The sequence below is a fragment of the Thermobia domestica genome, chromosome 10 (genome assembly GCF_964235325.1).
Source record: "Thermobia domestica chromosome 10, izTheDome1.hap1.1, whole genome shotgun sequence".
Lineage (NCBI taxonomy): Eukaryota > Metazoa > Arthropoda > Insecta > Zygentoma > Lepismatidae > Thermobia > Thermobia domestica.
In genome coordinates, this window is record NC_137463.1 from 36401309 (window position 1) to 36418880 (window position 17572).

The window sequence follows — 17572 nt, forward strand, 5'->3', positions numbered from 1 at the left end:
CGGTGATGATGAGAAATGAATGAAATGGTGGAATGAAGAAAGTGGAAGGAAACGGGAGAACCCCGAGAAAACCTACAAGCACGGTGTTTGTCCATCACAAAGTTCACACGGCGCGAGCTGAGATCGAACCAGGGACCCCAAGCACCGGAGGTGAACGCTCTACTACTGAGCCACCGCGCCCAAATTTTTCTCCAATTCGAGTTCGCAATTCTAAATATCATTGGACCTCAGATCTGCTAATCATTATTGTACTTGCTTTTGTAGCAGACATTCAAATTGACGTTGAAAAATAAAAGTGAATTTGAGTTTCAGCAGTTGTTATTGAATTTTAGTCTTTGCAGCAGATATTAAATGAGTATCTGAGGAATTCATATTTTGCATTTTTCCACAGCATAATTGGATATGGGATTTTGCTTTGGGGTAACAGTAGCCAAGCACATGATGTTCTAGTTTTGCAAAAGAAAACCATCAGGATTATTGTTGGAACACATGATAAAGAACACTGCAAACCACTATTTATCAGGCTTAAGATAATGACAGTAGTTAATGTATATATTTATCAAGTGCTACTTTACACTAAGCAAAACCTGGCAAATATGACACTCAGAGATGAAGTACATACATATAATACTAGATTGTGTAAGAAAATTGATATACCCTTCACTAGATTATCGAAGATCAAAAATAGTTATTTAGTTATAGGACCAAAGCTATTTAATAAACTAACATCCTCCATACAACAGCTGCCATTTAAGGTTTTTAAGAAAAAGTTATATGACTGGTTAATAACGAATCCATTTTACTCGATTCAAGAGTTTATTGAATGTCAAGACATTGTGTCCTAGTTTGCTGTATCACTTTATTTCAAATATTATTAGATTGTTCATAATAATATTAACCAATAACTGATTGTCTGTATGTAATGATTATTTTATATATATATATATATCTGTATCTATAGCTATGTATATTTCATTCGGACGTTGTCTATTGCTTGTAAAGCTCAATGACAATAAAATATTCTATTCTATTCTATATATATATATATATATATATATAAAGTTAAAAGATTAAAATTCTTATATAAATATATATAAAGATATTTAATTTGGGGACAGATAACAGTCATTGATAGTAGCAGGCGTTCAACAGCTGTTGAATTTGAGTTTTAGCTGGGGGGCGCGGTGGCTCAGTGGTAGAGCGTTCACCTCTGGTGTTTGGGCTCCCTGGTTCGATCCCAGTTCGCGCCGTGTGGACTTTGTGGTGGAGTGCTCGTGGGTTTTCTCGGGTGCTCCCGTTTCCTTCCACTTTCTTCATTCCACCATTTCACTGATTTCTCATTATCACCGTCTCCTTTAGCCTAACCGGCATAACGTGGGACGTTAAACTTAAAGATTTCATTTCATTTTGAGTTTTAGCAGCAGATGTTGATGAGCTTTGATTTAAAAAAAAAACTTATTTAGTTAAAGATTAACAGTTATTGATAGGCGTAGGCATTGAACAGCTTTTTTTTTTTTTAACCTTCAGTAGAGATCTTAAACTCGAGCTTTGACGGAAAGTTATTAATAAGAGTTCGATAACAGTTATTGAACAGCTGCTTAATTTGAGCTTTAGCAACAAATTTTGAACTTGGATCAAAAAAGTTACTTAATTCGAGATCGATAACAGTTATTGATAGTAGCAAGTATTGAACAGCTCTTGAATTCGAACTGTAGCAGTAGATGTTGAACTTGATCTTTGAATAAAAGTGATTTAATTGTAACAGTTATTGTGATATTGTGTATCAGTTATTGATAATAGCAAGTAACGAACAACTCTTGAATTTGAGCTTTAGAAGCAGATGTTGAGCTTAGCTTTGACAAGAAAATAAGTAATTGGATAGTGATAACAGTTCTTGATAATATCATATATTGAATAGCTCTTAAATTTGATCTTCAACAAGAAAGCTATCGTAGCTATCGTATCAAAGTTCAAGCTTATGTTTTGGTTAAAAAAAAAAAAAAAAAGTTATTTAATTTGAATATCATCTATATTTAAACTTGAGTTTTGGTATGAATTATTGAATTTTCGCAGCAGACATTAAACTTGAGCTTTGACAAGAGCTTATTGGATTTTAGATTGTTTTTGTTATTAAATTTGAGTATTAGTAGTAATTTTTGAACTTTCACTCTAGCAGTCGTTAATTAACTTTAGCCTTTGTAGTAGATATTGAGCTCGGGCGTTGAGTAATTTAACTTGAGATTAATAATAGTAATTTTTGACCATGGGTATCTGAAGAAAATTTTCTAGGGGGGTATCTCCATGGTTGCAATAGTACGTCTGGTATTTAATATACGTGCTTTGTTATAATTCGTATATATTTTCGTGAGCTAGGAGACTGCTTCCCCCTTCGGGCGCCATGTTTTATTTTTGTCGGGCTTTAATGAATTTAACTTTTACAACAGCTGTAGAATTTGAGCTTTGGCTGCAGCGCCGGATTTATGTACAAACTAAAGAAGCTCTAGCTTAGGGCCCCAAAAAATTAAAGGAAAAGAAAACTGGATGTACAGTTCCAATATATACTGTAAGATTTTTAAAAAATAATAAATAAAACCTACATAGAGCAACAGTAATTTGTGAGTTCTTATGATGTAAGCAATGGGGCCCTCTTTTACTAGCCTCGTTTGCTCATTTCTGGCTCTACGTTCTGCATGGACTGGTTGAACAACTGGACATACAAATTGCCCCATTACCTTCAATTGCTGACGGCCTCATCAAACTTAAATCCGGCTCTGTTTGGCTGTTATTGCGGAACCCAGGGGGGGCTATGACGCAAACTGCGTTGTTGAAATATTTGGGGGGTTAAAAATCTATATAAATATGTTTGAGGGGGTGTAAAAATTAATCGAAATTTTTTTTCATGGGAGAACACCTATGGATAGACAATTGGGGGGGTGAGTCATGGACAGGGCACCACTGCGGAACCTGAGCTTTTGCACCAGGTATTGAGTTTGGGTTTCAACAAAAGTGATGTGTTTGATAACAGTCGTTGAACTTAAACTATAGTAGTAACGTTTGAGCTTGACTTTTGGCAGTTATTATTGGATTTGCGTTAAACAAAATGTTATTGAATAAAGTTTGATATTAGTGACAAAGTGATAGCAGTGACAGTGTGTTTTGGCAGCAAGGTCTGAACCTCAATAACAGTTAATGAAAATAGCTAGATATTGAACTTCAAACGCTACAACTTACTTAAAATTATTATCATTCTTAAAGTTGGGGCTAAAAGCTGCATAATAGTGTTAATAAGAACACCACGCTACATGCACACTTTATTTATTAAGGAGTATATAATTGTGTTGTAAAAGACAGAATAAGTAATCTCGTATATTAACTGAAGTTATATTTTGTCATTGATCTTTATTTTTGAAGTCTATCTGTGTGTCACCAAGTGTCAACGTATCCAAATGAAGATATCGCAAGCGTAGATAAAAGGAAGTTAATCCTCTGTCTCTGTATGGAAAATCAATATCTTCCGTGAGGTATCTAATATTTGATCTAGGTAGTGTTGTAAATAGAAAAAAAACGGTTCGTATTTTTTCAGAAATGTACGTTTTTTTTAGAAAAAAAACATTGCCTCTCGTTTTTTTTCTAAATTTCGTTTTTTTTCAAATAGTCATTTGTAATGCATCTTACGTCTTTTTAAGTATGAAATATTTTTATGTAGGTGTAATCACGGTAAAATGCAACATAAATTAAACGTTAGATACTGATACGCTACAAATATTTTACAATTTACATGAATACCATACCTATTAACAATTAGGGTTTCAGTAGTTTTCATCAATATCAACTAAGAAATAAAAGTAGAAATGAAATTTTGTTTTTTCGTGAAAGCAGGCCTTTAATAAGTACGAAAATAATGTCACGAACAGTATAAAATTCCAATAACTTGTCTAAAGGTAAAAACTGATACTAATTTGCCTAATAGTATTTTTCTAAATGTCATATATAAATAATTTGTCGACTAGATATATATGATATGCAGAGCCGGCTCTACCATATATGCAACACGTGCATTTGCGTGGAGCGGCAAGCTTGGATGGTCTGGCAAAATCTGTCATAAGTATATTATTTAAATTAAATATTTCTTGTTGGAAACAGACTTCATGATGATGGTAGTTACATTTACTAAGCAGACCTTCTATTTGAATACTACATTCATAAATTATGTTTAGGTTGCATTAGTTTAAGGCCACATGGACAATGCTAAAGCAAATGATCGAATAAATCCGAGCACAAATTGCTTGATTGTTGTCAAATGCAAGAATTCAATTCTCGAATAGTAGTGAATATCTGTTCCATTTAGTAAGTTATCACAGTTTTGATATGAAACTTAGTCTTGTTTTTGTCAGAAACAAGTTCCTTATCATTGAAGATAGAAACAAGTTTTTTTTTTTAATGTTAGAAGATGTAGAAGAAAAATCAAGAAATAAAGATAAAATAGCTAGTTGCACTGGAATTGCAAACTGATACATTAAGATTGAAGCTCGATAGTGAATTCTATAAAAAGGATTACCATTTTTCCTCTGCAGGTGTGTTTGCTTTATCTTTCACTAACATAATAGATTAATATTTAAAGAAAAAAACAGACACAACGGGATTGCATTTTTAATAAGTACAGAAGGTCGATCCAATTTTACACCCGTACCCCTGACCACAGAAGCGACCGAACCAAGTGGTTAAACGCGTGTGCTATACCTGGAGGTCCATTCTATCGTCTGCCAAGCAAAACTGTGTATTGTGTGCATCATGGCTCCAAAGGTGAACCGTTTTTGGAAGGGCTACGTAATTGGACTTTCCCACGACTTTCGGTTTCAAAAATGCAAAACCAATGCAAAGAAAATGGTTGTGCATTGGGTTCGACGACTATCAAGAACATAATCAAGCAGTATAAAAAAGAAGACATACCAGGTAAGCATTCACCCACTAAGGGGTCGAGGAAGCGAGCGTGTACCATAGTGACTCCACAAGTAGCTCAGAAGTTGCAGCGAATGGCCTTACAAGAAAATTCCCCTCCGCAACGTCTGATGGCAGCTCGACTCCACATACCACAGTCAACTGTTAACCGCGCCCTGAGTGGGAAAATAAACCTTCGGAGGGTCTTCAAAAGTCATGGACATTACCTAAGTGTGGCCCATTGCCGTGAGAGAAAGACCAACAGTAGGCACCTCTATGAACGCCATCTATCTGGATAAGTGGAAGTTTGTGGCCACACTAGATGAAACATGGGTGTATCTATCAGATTGTGGCAACATTTGCTCGATAACTTACACTTCGCGAGATGCAAAAAGCGTCCTGCGTTCATTCGTCATTGCAAAGCAACTTTCTAGAAAGGATTTATGGTTGTAGTCGGTTACTCTTATCAGGGCAAGTTAACAATTCGTCAGGTCCCTAAAAACTGTAAAATCAACTCTGCATTCTTTCAGCAACATGTAATGACCCCAATTTATACAGAAGATCTGCCTCGTTTGTATGGGCATGCCATAAAGCAAGTGTCTGTGCATATGGATAAAGCCTCCTCACATACATCTCGTTCTACCCAGAACTTTCTGAAGCAGATGGAGACAGACACCGGTATTCGTACTGATCCATTTCATGATATACCAGCGAAATCACCAGAAGCCAGTCCCATGAATTTCTGCGGGTTTGGTCTACTGAAAAGGATACTTTCTTCTCGTCGTGTCACTGCTTTCGTGGGCCTGTGGAAAGCCTGCCGGGAGGAATGGGAGAAGATTCCACTTCGATATTATTATTAGTCGAGACTATAACCGCAACAACAACACGAGTTAGTAGTCAAAAAATGTAATCAAATGTATACTCGGTGGCCCAGGTGGCCAAAGTGGCACACACGGGTGTGTCACTTGTTTAATCCGCTCCTGTGTTGACACTAATTAAGATATCGGGATATTATTCTTGCAAAATATGGTTGGACTATAGTTTATCGTATTAATTTCTTTTTCTTCTGGTGTCGAATTTCCTTCTCAAATTTCACCCCAGTCAAAAATTCGAGAATTTTCTAATTTCGAATTTCCTTTCTTTCCAGTAATTTCGAATTCTCTTTTTTTTTTCCTGTAGCTTCCTTCGTTGTAGAAAGACATCCTTAAGACTTGCTAGGTAGATACCTCGGATGGATATCTAACTGTTGACATCAATTGGACGTGCCTGCGCACAATGTTGCCAATTAGGGAAATTAAAATTCTTCTATATTTGGGGGAAAATTAGAAATTTTTGTTTATAAATCCGTACCTATCCGTCCGAGTGCAAGTCAACTTACGCCAATCGAACATTTGTCCTTAATTAACAAACACAAGTACAGATCGTTACAATGGGGTAATTAGGGGGCGCACGTAAAATTCGTATTTAGGTTCTAACCCTTGATTTTTCTAGTTTTTCCCTACTTTTCTTTTTACCGTAATATATTTTTGGTAATTAGAAGCTTTGTTCCTTAAATATAGCCATAATACTTGTAGGATATATTAGTGGTATACCAATGTTTAATTTAAGATAGTTTGCGTCTGTCTGGTAGCAGTGTTGCCAGCTACAGAGAATTTTAATTCCAGATTTTAGGGGGAAATTTTGGAAAAATTATATGTTTTGTCTCTATTATTTCCCCCTGTTGGCTATATCGGAACAAACGTACCAGTATCTGCTCGTCTCGTCTTTGCTCTACACAACGCACTATAGAAAGTTTCAATAGAATAATTAGGGAAAGTACAGTTGAGGTTTACAGTAGACCTTGTTCTCTAATTGGAAAGATAACTGTGATTTTTTTAAAGGTAGAATGAGATATTTTTATGGACATGCTTACTTTATTAGATATCGTCACAATACTTGTAGGATATATTAGAGGGATACATAAGCTTATTTTAAGATAGTTTGTGTGTGTCTGATAATAGTGTTGCCAGCTACAGAAAATTTTAATTCCAGATTTTAGGGGCAAAGTTTGGAAAAAAATTCCTTTTTTATTTGTATTATTTCCTTCTTGTTGGCTACATTCGAACAAACATACCCGGGTCTAACAGCCTCATCCTTAGCCTACACAGCGCATCATAAAAAGTTTCACTAGAATAATTAGGGGAAGTACAGTTGAGGTTTATAATAAACCATGTTCTGGAAATGGTAAGAAAATGGTGAATTCCTGAGGTAGAATGAGTTTTTTTTTTTTTAATTTCATGCTTACTTTGTTATATATCGCCTTGATACTTGTAGGATATATTCTTGGAGTACTACGGTTTATTTTCAGATAGTTTTCGTCTGTCTGATGGCAGCGTTTCCAGCCAAAACAATTAATTCCCGCTATTAGGTGAAAAATTCGGAAAATTTCCCTTTTCCCCTCTATTATTACCCTCTTACTGGCTACATTGAAACAAACGTACCACTAGATGAAAGCTTCCTCTTTGCCCTACAGAACGCACCATAAAAAGTTTCAATAGGATAATTAGAGAAGCTGTAGCCCCGGCATATTTGATTTTTGCTTCTGAGGCGTAAAAAGTGTAAAAATTTCATGAGTATGAGAGAATTTTTTCTTTCCCTCTTTGAATCGAAGCCAGCGACTTCAGGATTTCACTGTACCTTGTCAACACACCAAACATTTGTTTAGGTGACTTGAACCCATATAGCAGCAGTGGTGCTAGATACAAAAAAATTTGAAATTCGGTTAGGGAATTTTTTTGTAAATTTTCACCCCTACATTTCCCTCAATAATTTTCCACCCGTTGGCAACACTGCAATACAACTTACACCAGAAAATAGCCACATCCATTTTCTAAAAAACAAGGCCTTAATCATATCAATCGAATGAATAGTTTTCGAGCAATAAGTCACTAAGTGGAAATGTAGGAAAACGCCAAAATTGGCCTGGGGCCGAAAGGAATAATCACACAATTTTGCTCGTATAGGTACAAAGAAACAAACGATTTTTAAGTTACGAGGGCTTCGACTCAAGTTCTGTTGATTATTTCAATAATCTGCAACATAAATCAATAAATAATAGTTGCCAGAAAAAAAACAGACATTTGAAAAAAAACATGAAAAAGAACGATGTTTTTTATTGAAAAAAAACTTCACAGAAAAAAAACCTTTTTTTTACAACACTAGATCTAGGTCATCCGCAACAAGTCTGGAATCGAAAAGTCTCCCTTCGTTCCAGGCTGCTCTCATCTGACTAACCCTCCAAGTTTTCTTCTGCATAATTTCTGCGTCATCTTTCAAATTCTTGATTTTAAGTTATTATTTAGAACCTAATATGGAAACCATTTTACAATTTTCAGAATTTTCTAGGAAAACAAAGTTGAAACAATAGAACATAATTTTGCTTAGCCCTTTGAAGCATAGGATTTCAAAATTACGATTCTAATAAAAGATTTGTCTTACGTTAAGAATACTGCCCAAGACAATACTATAACCCTCGCTGCTGGTATAGGAGATATCGCGTGAGCCTTTGGTGCATGCAGTTCAGGATTCGATTTCTGGTGAGAGTGTATAAAACTTAGGGATGGGTAAAACAGTTTTTTTAAATAAAAACCGAAAATCGGTTTCTAGAAAAACCGAAACCCGAAAAACCGACATTTCGGTTTTCTCCAAAACCGGTTTCGATTTTCTTCAAAACCGGTTCGGTTTTCACCGAAACTGGTTTCGATGAAAACTTTTGGAAAACACATAAAACTGTTTCTGCGGAAAAGGATTCGGTTTCCGGAGAATAACTAAACACTATTCTGGTGGGTGCACCTCGTTTGCGCACAGTTTTCTCCCAAAGATCTACGATAATCTGTAGTTGATTGACAGCTGATCGAAAAGTATAAAATCATGGTTTTGCGCACAGTTTTTAAATGCGACGTTGCCAAATCTCAATATAATCATGCTTAAGCAAAACATGCAGTTGCGCACAGTTTCAATACTTTAGAGAATAAGGGTAAATATGAAAGATACGAAAGAAATATTCAATTCTGCTGTTCAATGTTTATTATATTCAATTCTGCTGTATGGTACATTTTTTTTACAACTTTAGCCCTTGAAATTTGTGCCCTACAACTTTAAGATATTTCATTCTCGAAACTTCGCTGTGTGTGGAGTTTTGAAAGTACCTGTATAGTTTCATGATTTGTTTCCTCCTTTGAATTTCTTCTTTCCTTTGTGGTTTCGAATCACCTTTCCGTACCGAAGCGATCTTCAAACGTGTTTCATGCTGTATTTCAAGTAACACTGATACTACCTTATGGACATCAGGTGCACTAGAATAGAACTGGCAGTTGTAGTGACGGTGGAAAGATTCTGGTCCATTTGTTGTCGTAGGTGCTGGAGATGGTTCACAAGCCCACATCACTGGATGGTACCTGAAAAGAAAAGATAATCATGAATACCATATCCTATCACCGTTTAATTTTTTATTTTGAAATAATATTTTGATTTCCAGAACTGCTATAAAGTAGAAACGAATTTTCGGATCTCATTTCATATAATACTTTACTATTTCTGTGCGCTATTTCTATATTCGTGCCTTTAATTTCTCAAATGAAAATGCTTCTAGCCTATATACTAGACAGTTTTTAATTACTTTGGCTGGAGACCCTCTACCTCTTTAATTTTGATATTTATCATTCTTTAATAGTTAAAACTAAGTTAAGTGTTTTTTCTCAGATCGGGACGGGCGTAAGCCACAGGGTTGTTATTGCCCCCAAAATTCATTATATCTTTTACATTTATCAAACCAGAATGCTATTTCTGATTTGCAATATTACCTGCAATTATCTTCGATGTAGTTGTTCAGCACATAATCTGAAAATCTAAATCCTTTGGTGCCAGGTGCCACCGAAATCAGATCAGCAAAGGCATCTGGTACTTGCTCTGGAGATAAATACGGGAGTCCAAAAAACGTCTTTAGCCAAGAACCTAAAGAGCATAGAAATTAAATTGAGTTCAACATTGTTGACTTTTTTATGGATAGTTCACAACTTAAATTTCCTAGAGTAGTCTTGCCTAGAGTAGTAGCCACAAATTCATATTTAGAAGACATAATCATGATAGTAGAGTTATTTCAAAAGTCTACAACTTAAAGAAGTAACTATAAAACCGAAAAGAAAAGTAACTAAGCCACAAATCATAATGGTAACTATATAAAAACAACATCAAAATCATCAAACAACAACATCAAAATCAACAGCAACTAAAAAGGAACACATACCTGATGTTTTCATTGCATGTAAGAAGGACTATTTGCGCTGCTTCATTGACGTACAGAAACCTTTCTTCAGCCATAGTTATATCGTTCGTTCTTTCTTTCAATTGTTGAATAGCTTCGGTGATATCTTTCGGTTTATTGGGCATTTTCTTCCTCCGAGATCGATACATTGCTTCTCTGCATGTTTTCATAACTTTATGATCAAGCTTGTCATTTTTGAAATCTTCTTTCTTATGACTTTATCTGGCCACTCGTCAAGGCATTCTACAGCACGACGTTTACAGTTTTCTCCTCAACAAATGCCAGTTAACATTTTCAATACTCCCTTGATGATTATGCTCCACTCCCTTCTGTAATACTCTGCTTTCAGTACCATCAACTTCAATTGTAGCCGAGCATGTTTTCAAGGTACACCTGCAAAATTAATGGTTTGGTATAAGTAATCAATCATTGGTAGATGGAGCAATAGTCAGCAGGTGCCTCACCAAAAGGTCTATAGATTAACTCTGCTACTTTTGTATGAAAATGTATTCAAAACCGAAAATGTTCGAAATCTTAGAGTATTAAGTTAGTTTACATCCACTGCTTCATTACCTTACTTTAGCCAGTGGAGAGGCACAGTAAGCTACGTTTAAACTCAAGGATTATAAACGTCAACATAGTCTGTAGAAATTAAAATTGTTCACAAAGCAATCTGAGAACAAAAGTTTCTGCTCTCACCAATTTAATAAGTCTATTTTAACCTCCATATTGATCCTTCTCTTCCTTCACGGAAACGACGATATTTATAACCTCCCATTATTATGCATGGTGCGCCTTTCTTCGTAGTTGATATCTCGAAGTCCATACTGTCGTCTCAGTTTCAACAGATTACAATTATTCTCAGTATCCTCCAGTATATATATTCATATCTGGTATTTAACAAGTTCCAGAGACACAGCAAGTGGTTCCTGATTGGTTACCGCCAGCCAATCCCGTGACAGCTATCCAAAGAGAACTACAAAAACGAACTTTTAATTAACGAGCTACTGCCAAGTGAAAGTCGTTAATTAAAAGTTCATTTTTGTAATTCTGTTTTGGAAGCTGTCACGGGATTGGCTGCTGCCAGCTGGCGGTAACCAATCAGGAACCACTTGCTGTCTCGATATGTATTCTGTTAGATAAGTGAGTTAGTGTGTTTGAAGAAGCCAAGAAAGTGAGGTAGTTGGAGTTACTTAGGTAATTTAAGAAATCAGTTTATTTTATTAAATCAAATGAGTCTTGTCTTGTTTTGCAAAAAAACTACAAAATATATTGTATATTAAGAACAAAGAATGAATTGGCAACGTTGCATACCATTTTGTGCGCAAAAGCATTAAAATGATTATTTGTTTTGCTTCTTATCTGCATGGGATGATAAGCTGGAAGAAAGTGTGCGCAAAAGCATTGCACCCTATTCTGGTCAGAATTGCAACAAATTTTGCAAAAATACCGGAACCGGTTTTGAAGAAAATCGAAACCGAATCCGGTGAAAAACTGAAGCGGTTTTGGAGAAAATCGATAACCGGTTTCGGTGAAAACCGAACCAGTTTTTGAAGAAAACCAAAACCGTTTTTTTGAAAAATTTTAAAAACCGGTTTCGGTTTTCTAAAAACTGAAAAACCGTTTTTTGTGCCCACCACTAATAAAAATTTGAACACTATCTTATTCGGATTTCATCTTAAGCTGTAGGTTTTCACCGTCGTATTTGCCCAAGAACAAATGTGACAGTGCACGTAGCCACGGTAACACATCTAGCGCATCATGGTGTCAGTAAAGCGGACTAAAAAAAAAAAAAAAAAAAGCGAGGCAAAAGTGTAATGTATATTGAAATTGATTAGTTACAAAGAATGATCTCGTACAAACCGTACAGATAGATGTTTATAATTAGAATGGTGTGATTATTTTCTGTTACTTATCGCAGTCCTTCAGTCACAGAGATTAACCTGTGATGTTCCAATTTCCTCTTCAGCCACAATGATATCGTATAATGGCACAATGTCCACAATTGACCACATCACTCAATAATTCAATAGTACACTATTCCAAGATGCACTCGTTGCATTTCATCCACTGAAAAAGTAGTACCGGTATGCTCTTATGGGTAAACTTCTTTCTTCATTTTGGTTCTTCCGTTTGATGGCCAAGAGAGAGCGACATCACCTTGCCCCTTGCTTAAATATCCTCTTGTGTTCCCTGCTGCCACCTGCTGAAATATCTAATAGGAACTTCCTAAGATATCGCAGAAGGGTGCTTGATGTAGTGGCGCTGTTTATCACAAGAACCATGATTCATACAGCCTCAGAGTTGAAAAAGATCCTAAATTTCAGAGAACGAACAATAAGACAATACTATAAATGGTTGGATTGCAGTTTAGTGCCCCCTTTAGTACAAAGGCTACATGAGAAGTGGAGCTATAACTGGAATCTGAACCACATGGTGAGCTCTCACTGGGAATCGAACCCGGGTCTTCCGCGCAAAAGACGAGTACGCTGTATGTTCGAGATAATACTATAAATAACATAAACCAAGTATAGAATTCGTTCGTTGATTAGATTAGAGTTTAGTGTTCCTTTCAGCAGCAAGGCTATGTGAGACATGGACCTACAATTTAACGTGGGACCCGAACCACATGATCTTCCATTGGGAATCGAACCCGAGTAAAACGAGGAATATCTACGTGTGTAGAGTATTTCGTTACTAAATCACTATGCAGAAGCAATGATTTGGTTCCCGTAGGTGATCTCACGGTAAAATACTTATATTCCGAAGTGTTTACATAGTTTCAGGCAAGTTGTGAAGTCTGAAAGTAATTAAAAATGGAACATTGCAATACAGTTAGAACAAAATAGGACAAGAATGACATCTCGCCATTCAGTTAGAACAGGAAAAAACTTAATTAAATCTTACATGGCCCTTAAAGTTCTAGAAGTTCTTAGTTGAACAATCATTAACACATTTAATGACAGTTGACGAGACTTGACTTAAGTCTGCTGCAAGCATACAGTTCAACCATTAGTAAGTCTAGCATGCTTGCATAAAGTTTGCAGCCCTATAATATATATGGATATTTAAGATTTGTGGGACGTTTATAGGCTTACAGTTGGAAGCCTCAGTAAAACTGTGTAATTGTACTGATGACAAAGGCTGTATTTATTTATTTATTTTTGTGAAAGGGCAAATGGCTTCGAACGCAGGACCATTTGAGAGCAAAGCAAGATCGCTCAACGTTCCGTGCGATGTTTGGAATTTACTACAGAGTTTGTTCGAAAAGTGTCTGACGCATTTCCTTCATCAATATTACAAAATTAATCAATAGAGAGGCAGGATTGTGAAAAATTGCATATTCGACCATGCAAATGCATATTTTGAAGTCTACTGCACATTCTACGTAAGGGTATTTGCATATTTCTGCATATATTTGAAGCTTCGAAAAATGTTATTATTCTTAACGTTCTGTATTCGTGTGTATTGGATATCTATTAATAAAACATTTATCCTATTCCCTGAATAATATTTTACCGCTAATTTCACTCATGTACATTTTTCTACAATTGATGAAACAATTAACCATCTGGGAACTAACCATCTACGGGCTTCGTTAAATTCTGCTCTGGGTAAAACACGGAAAATGGTTAAAGGGAAGTTTGATAAGGTGTTTAGCAGAAATTAAAGATCGAGTTGATCAAGCAGTGCATGCGTAGGATCAGTAAATCTTTTGACAAATGAATGTTCCGAACTTCCTGTGTCATTCTACAAACATTATCCTCCAATCATTTCCCCTGTTAATGTTGAAAGGTCAACCTATAAACTTATTTTAAGAGTCTTCATCCCGGCGAAATTAAAATACCGCTAATTTTACAGTAATTTTGAAAATCGGCATTTATTTTCGTGTTTCTAAACAGCTGAAAACGGAAAGCCACTAGGTGACTTGTGATAACGGTACCTCACGCAAAATAATATTGTCTAGGGCGCTCTTGTTCCATATTTCAATTATCTTTTATCTATTTGAAGATATCACATAATTACTGTAAAATTAGCGGTATTTTAATTTCGCCGGGATGAAGACTCTTAACAAAAATAGACGAAGTTTAACAACAGGTAACCTTAAAAAATAAAAAAAATAAAAAAAACTATAATCGTGTATGGTGAAAATTCATTCTGCACACAGGAATCATTGTAAACAAGTAAGCTCTATCATGGTTAAGCGGTTAGGGTAGGAGTCTTTGACGTGGAAGACCCGGGTTCGATTCACGGTGGGAGCTCATGTTGATCCCACGTTAAACTGTAAGTCCACGTCACATAGCCTCGTTGTTGAAAGGACGAAAACTCAAAATCAAATAAAATCACTGTAAGCAACTAAATAAATAATGAATAAGCTGTTCGTTTACTGATGCATATTTTCTAACTTTTAATCCATATTTGCACGAATATTTCCATATTTCTAGTACATATAATCCAAGCCCTATTATTAAGTATGGCAACTGGTAGATTTCTACCACTTCCGGTTTGAATAGGGAGTTAAAGGAGGAGATAGAACTCATTCTCGGGACCCCTAATAGATTCGAAAAAAAATATACATATCTAGCTATGTTTTACTGTTTTTTTTCCTCATACCTAATGCTGCCTAAGAGATGATGCGAGACGTGAAATAAGGTTTCCTTAGGAATAACCTTTCCTCGTCCTGTCTCGACTGTAGGAGACCCAGAGGGAGCTTATGTGGTTCGGATTCCACGTTAATCAGTAGGTCCACGTCTCATATAGCCTCGCTGCTGAAAGAGACCCTAAACTAAAAATGAATCAATTAATCAATCAATAGATTGTCGAAGAACCTTTTTCCCCCTAGACCCATTTTGTAAATTTATGTATAAAGTTTATCCCAGGACGCAAAATTTCCGGTCGCCATTGGCGACTAGAAATTTAGAGCTGGCAACCAGTGTTCAGTAGGTCACCGGATGATTTATTAACAATTTTCATAAATAGCCCTCCATCTAATGACTTTGATCCGAAAACTGCAATCGACAACTGGTATCGTACTTGAGTACAGAAAGAGAGAGCGTTACACAAAGGTGAAGTCTTAAGGCAAGATATTTTTTAACATGTATATGAATTGTCTAATTCAAAATTGCTTATCCTGAATCTATTTGTCTGGTTTTGAAATTTTATGCTCTGATGCAATCTCTTTCTTTGTCAAACCAAAGACCGCGGGGGGAGAGGGGGAGGAAGGACCTCTCATAATTTGTACGTGAGAGATATAGCGACTATCATTTTTGGATTGGCGTGTGCATCTGACTTTGAAATTTTTGCGTCTTGGTTTATGCCCTGATATTGTCTTTTTAATTTCATCTACAAGTTATCAGAATCCTTCTACGTCACGAGGGACGCACGAAGAGTGTGATATAACAACATTTAAACCACATTTATTATTGAAATATGTTTTGTAATGGCTTGTGTATTTATCTTTAAACGTTGATAAATGTTCCTCATTATGTTCGTACAATCACATTATCCATTTGTAGGTTTTATACTATGAATCACGTAGCACTAAAGTGACCAGACTTTGAACCTGAAAAAAAAAAAAAAAAAAAAAAAAACGGGACGCATGTAAATCGGCTGGATCATAGGAGGTAAACCTCTTATTACCAGATTGGATTTAGGACGCTAACAGTGTTTTCAAGTTACAAAATATAATAGTTCAAAGCATGGCCTAAAAATTCCCAGCGAGTCTTGGTACCAAAAATAGCTCTATATACAATTATCTTAACGAAAAAGTTATCTGATCTGTTATATTTTGAATAACAATTACGGGACACTTTGTTCGTTTTACTTAAAAACGGGACATTTGGGCGTCCCTTTGTGGCTCCGAATGAAATGGGACAACGGTTGAAAAAAGAGACTGTTCCGGCTAAAACGGGACGTCTGGTAACCTTATACTGTACAGGGTGGCCCAAAAGTAGGTATGCAGTACTGTACTGATCAGTTCATTGCATTTTATACCATTTCTTATTGTTAATCATCAGGTAACTTAGTTTCTTTAGTATATTTTCTTAATGTGTTTTTACTTGCATCTAAAGCTCGGAACAACTAAACCCATAAACTAGAATGTTATACTTGATCAATGCAGGGATGTATACCTACTTTTGGGCCACCCTGTATAACACTATAAAAATGGTTCGAGATCTAAGACTTGGGTGAATGAGTGTTGCTAAGTGTTGGGAATTGGAACGCGCACAAAGTACTACAGAATGTTTGTACAGGGCTCACAGTGCTACAGAAGGTTGAACATATTATGATTAGGAAGTTTTGGTCGTTACGAATCTGAGGAAAAAAGATACAAAATATTATTCTCAGCTCTTGTATATTCATTTTCATTGAAAGTATCTATACTGAAGTTAATGTGTACTCTTGTTTGATTGGTATGATCTCTTTCAGTAATAGAATCACTATCTCATGAGTGTACTAATGTTGTATAATAAAAGAATCAGCAATTATCAAAGCGTTTATGTTTTGCCAGGGCCGACCCTAGGCAATTTGCTGCCCTTTGCAATGGCATCATTTGCTGGCCCTCGATCTCCAGAAAGAACAAATCTTGAAAGCCACGATTATTAACAACGAAGGAGTGCGAGAGCGCACTCGCACTCAGAAAGACCTAAACATGACCTAATCTCGTTGTGCTTGCTTTCTTTTTCTTTAAATAATAATCCATTATGCTAGTGAAAGCAACCACACCTGTAGAGGAAAGATGGTAAGCCTTTATACAGAATTCAGTATCGAGCTTCAATCTCAATAAATCAGTTTGCAATTCCAGTGCAACTGCCTCTTTTATCGTTATTTTTTGATTTTCCTTCTACATCTGTTAAAAAAATTAAAAAAGAAACAAAAACTTGTTTCCACTTTCAATGATAAGGAACTTTTTTGTGACAACGACAAAACTAGTTTTCTTATCAAAATTGTGACCAATAACTAAATGGAACAGGTGTTCGCCACTGTTAGAGAATTGAGTACTTGTATTTGACAAAAATCAATCAATTCATGCTGGAATTTGTTTGACTATTTGCTTTAGCACTGTCCATGTGACCTTAAACTAGTGCGACGTAAACATGATTTATGAATGAAGTATTCAAATAGAAAACTTACTAAACTTGACTACCATCATCATGAAGTATGTTTCCAACATGAAATATTTATTTTAAATAATATAGTTATGACAGGTTTTCCCACCCAAGGGCGCAGATCCTGGGGGCCCGGGCCCCCCAAAGCTCATGTGGGCCCCCTGTATTTTTATGAATATGTATTTTTTCTTGTTATATGCATTGTTATATGTATTTTTTTATG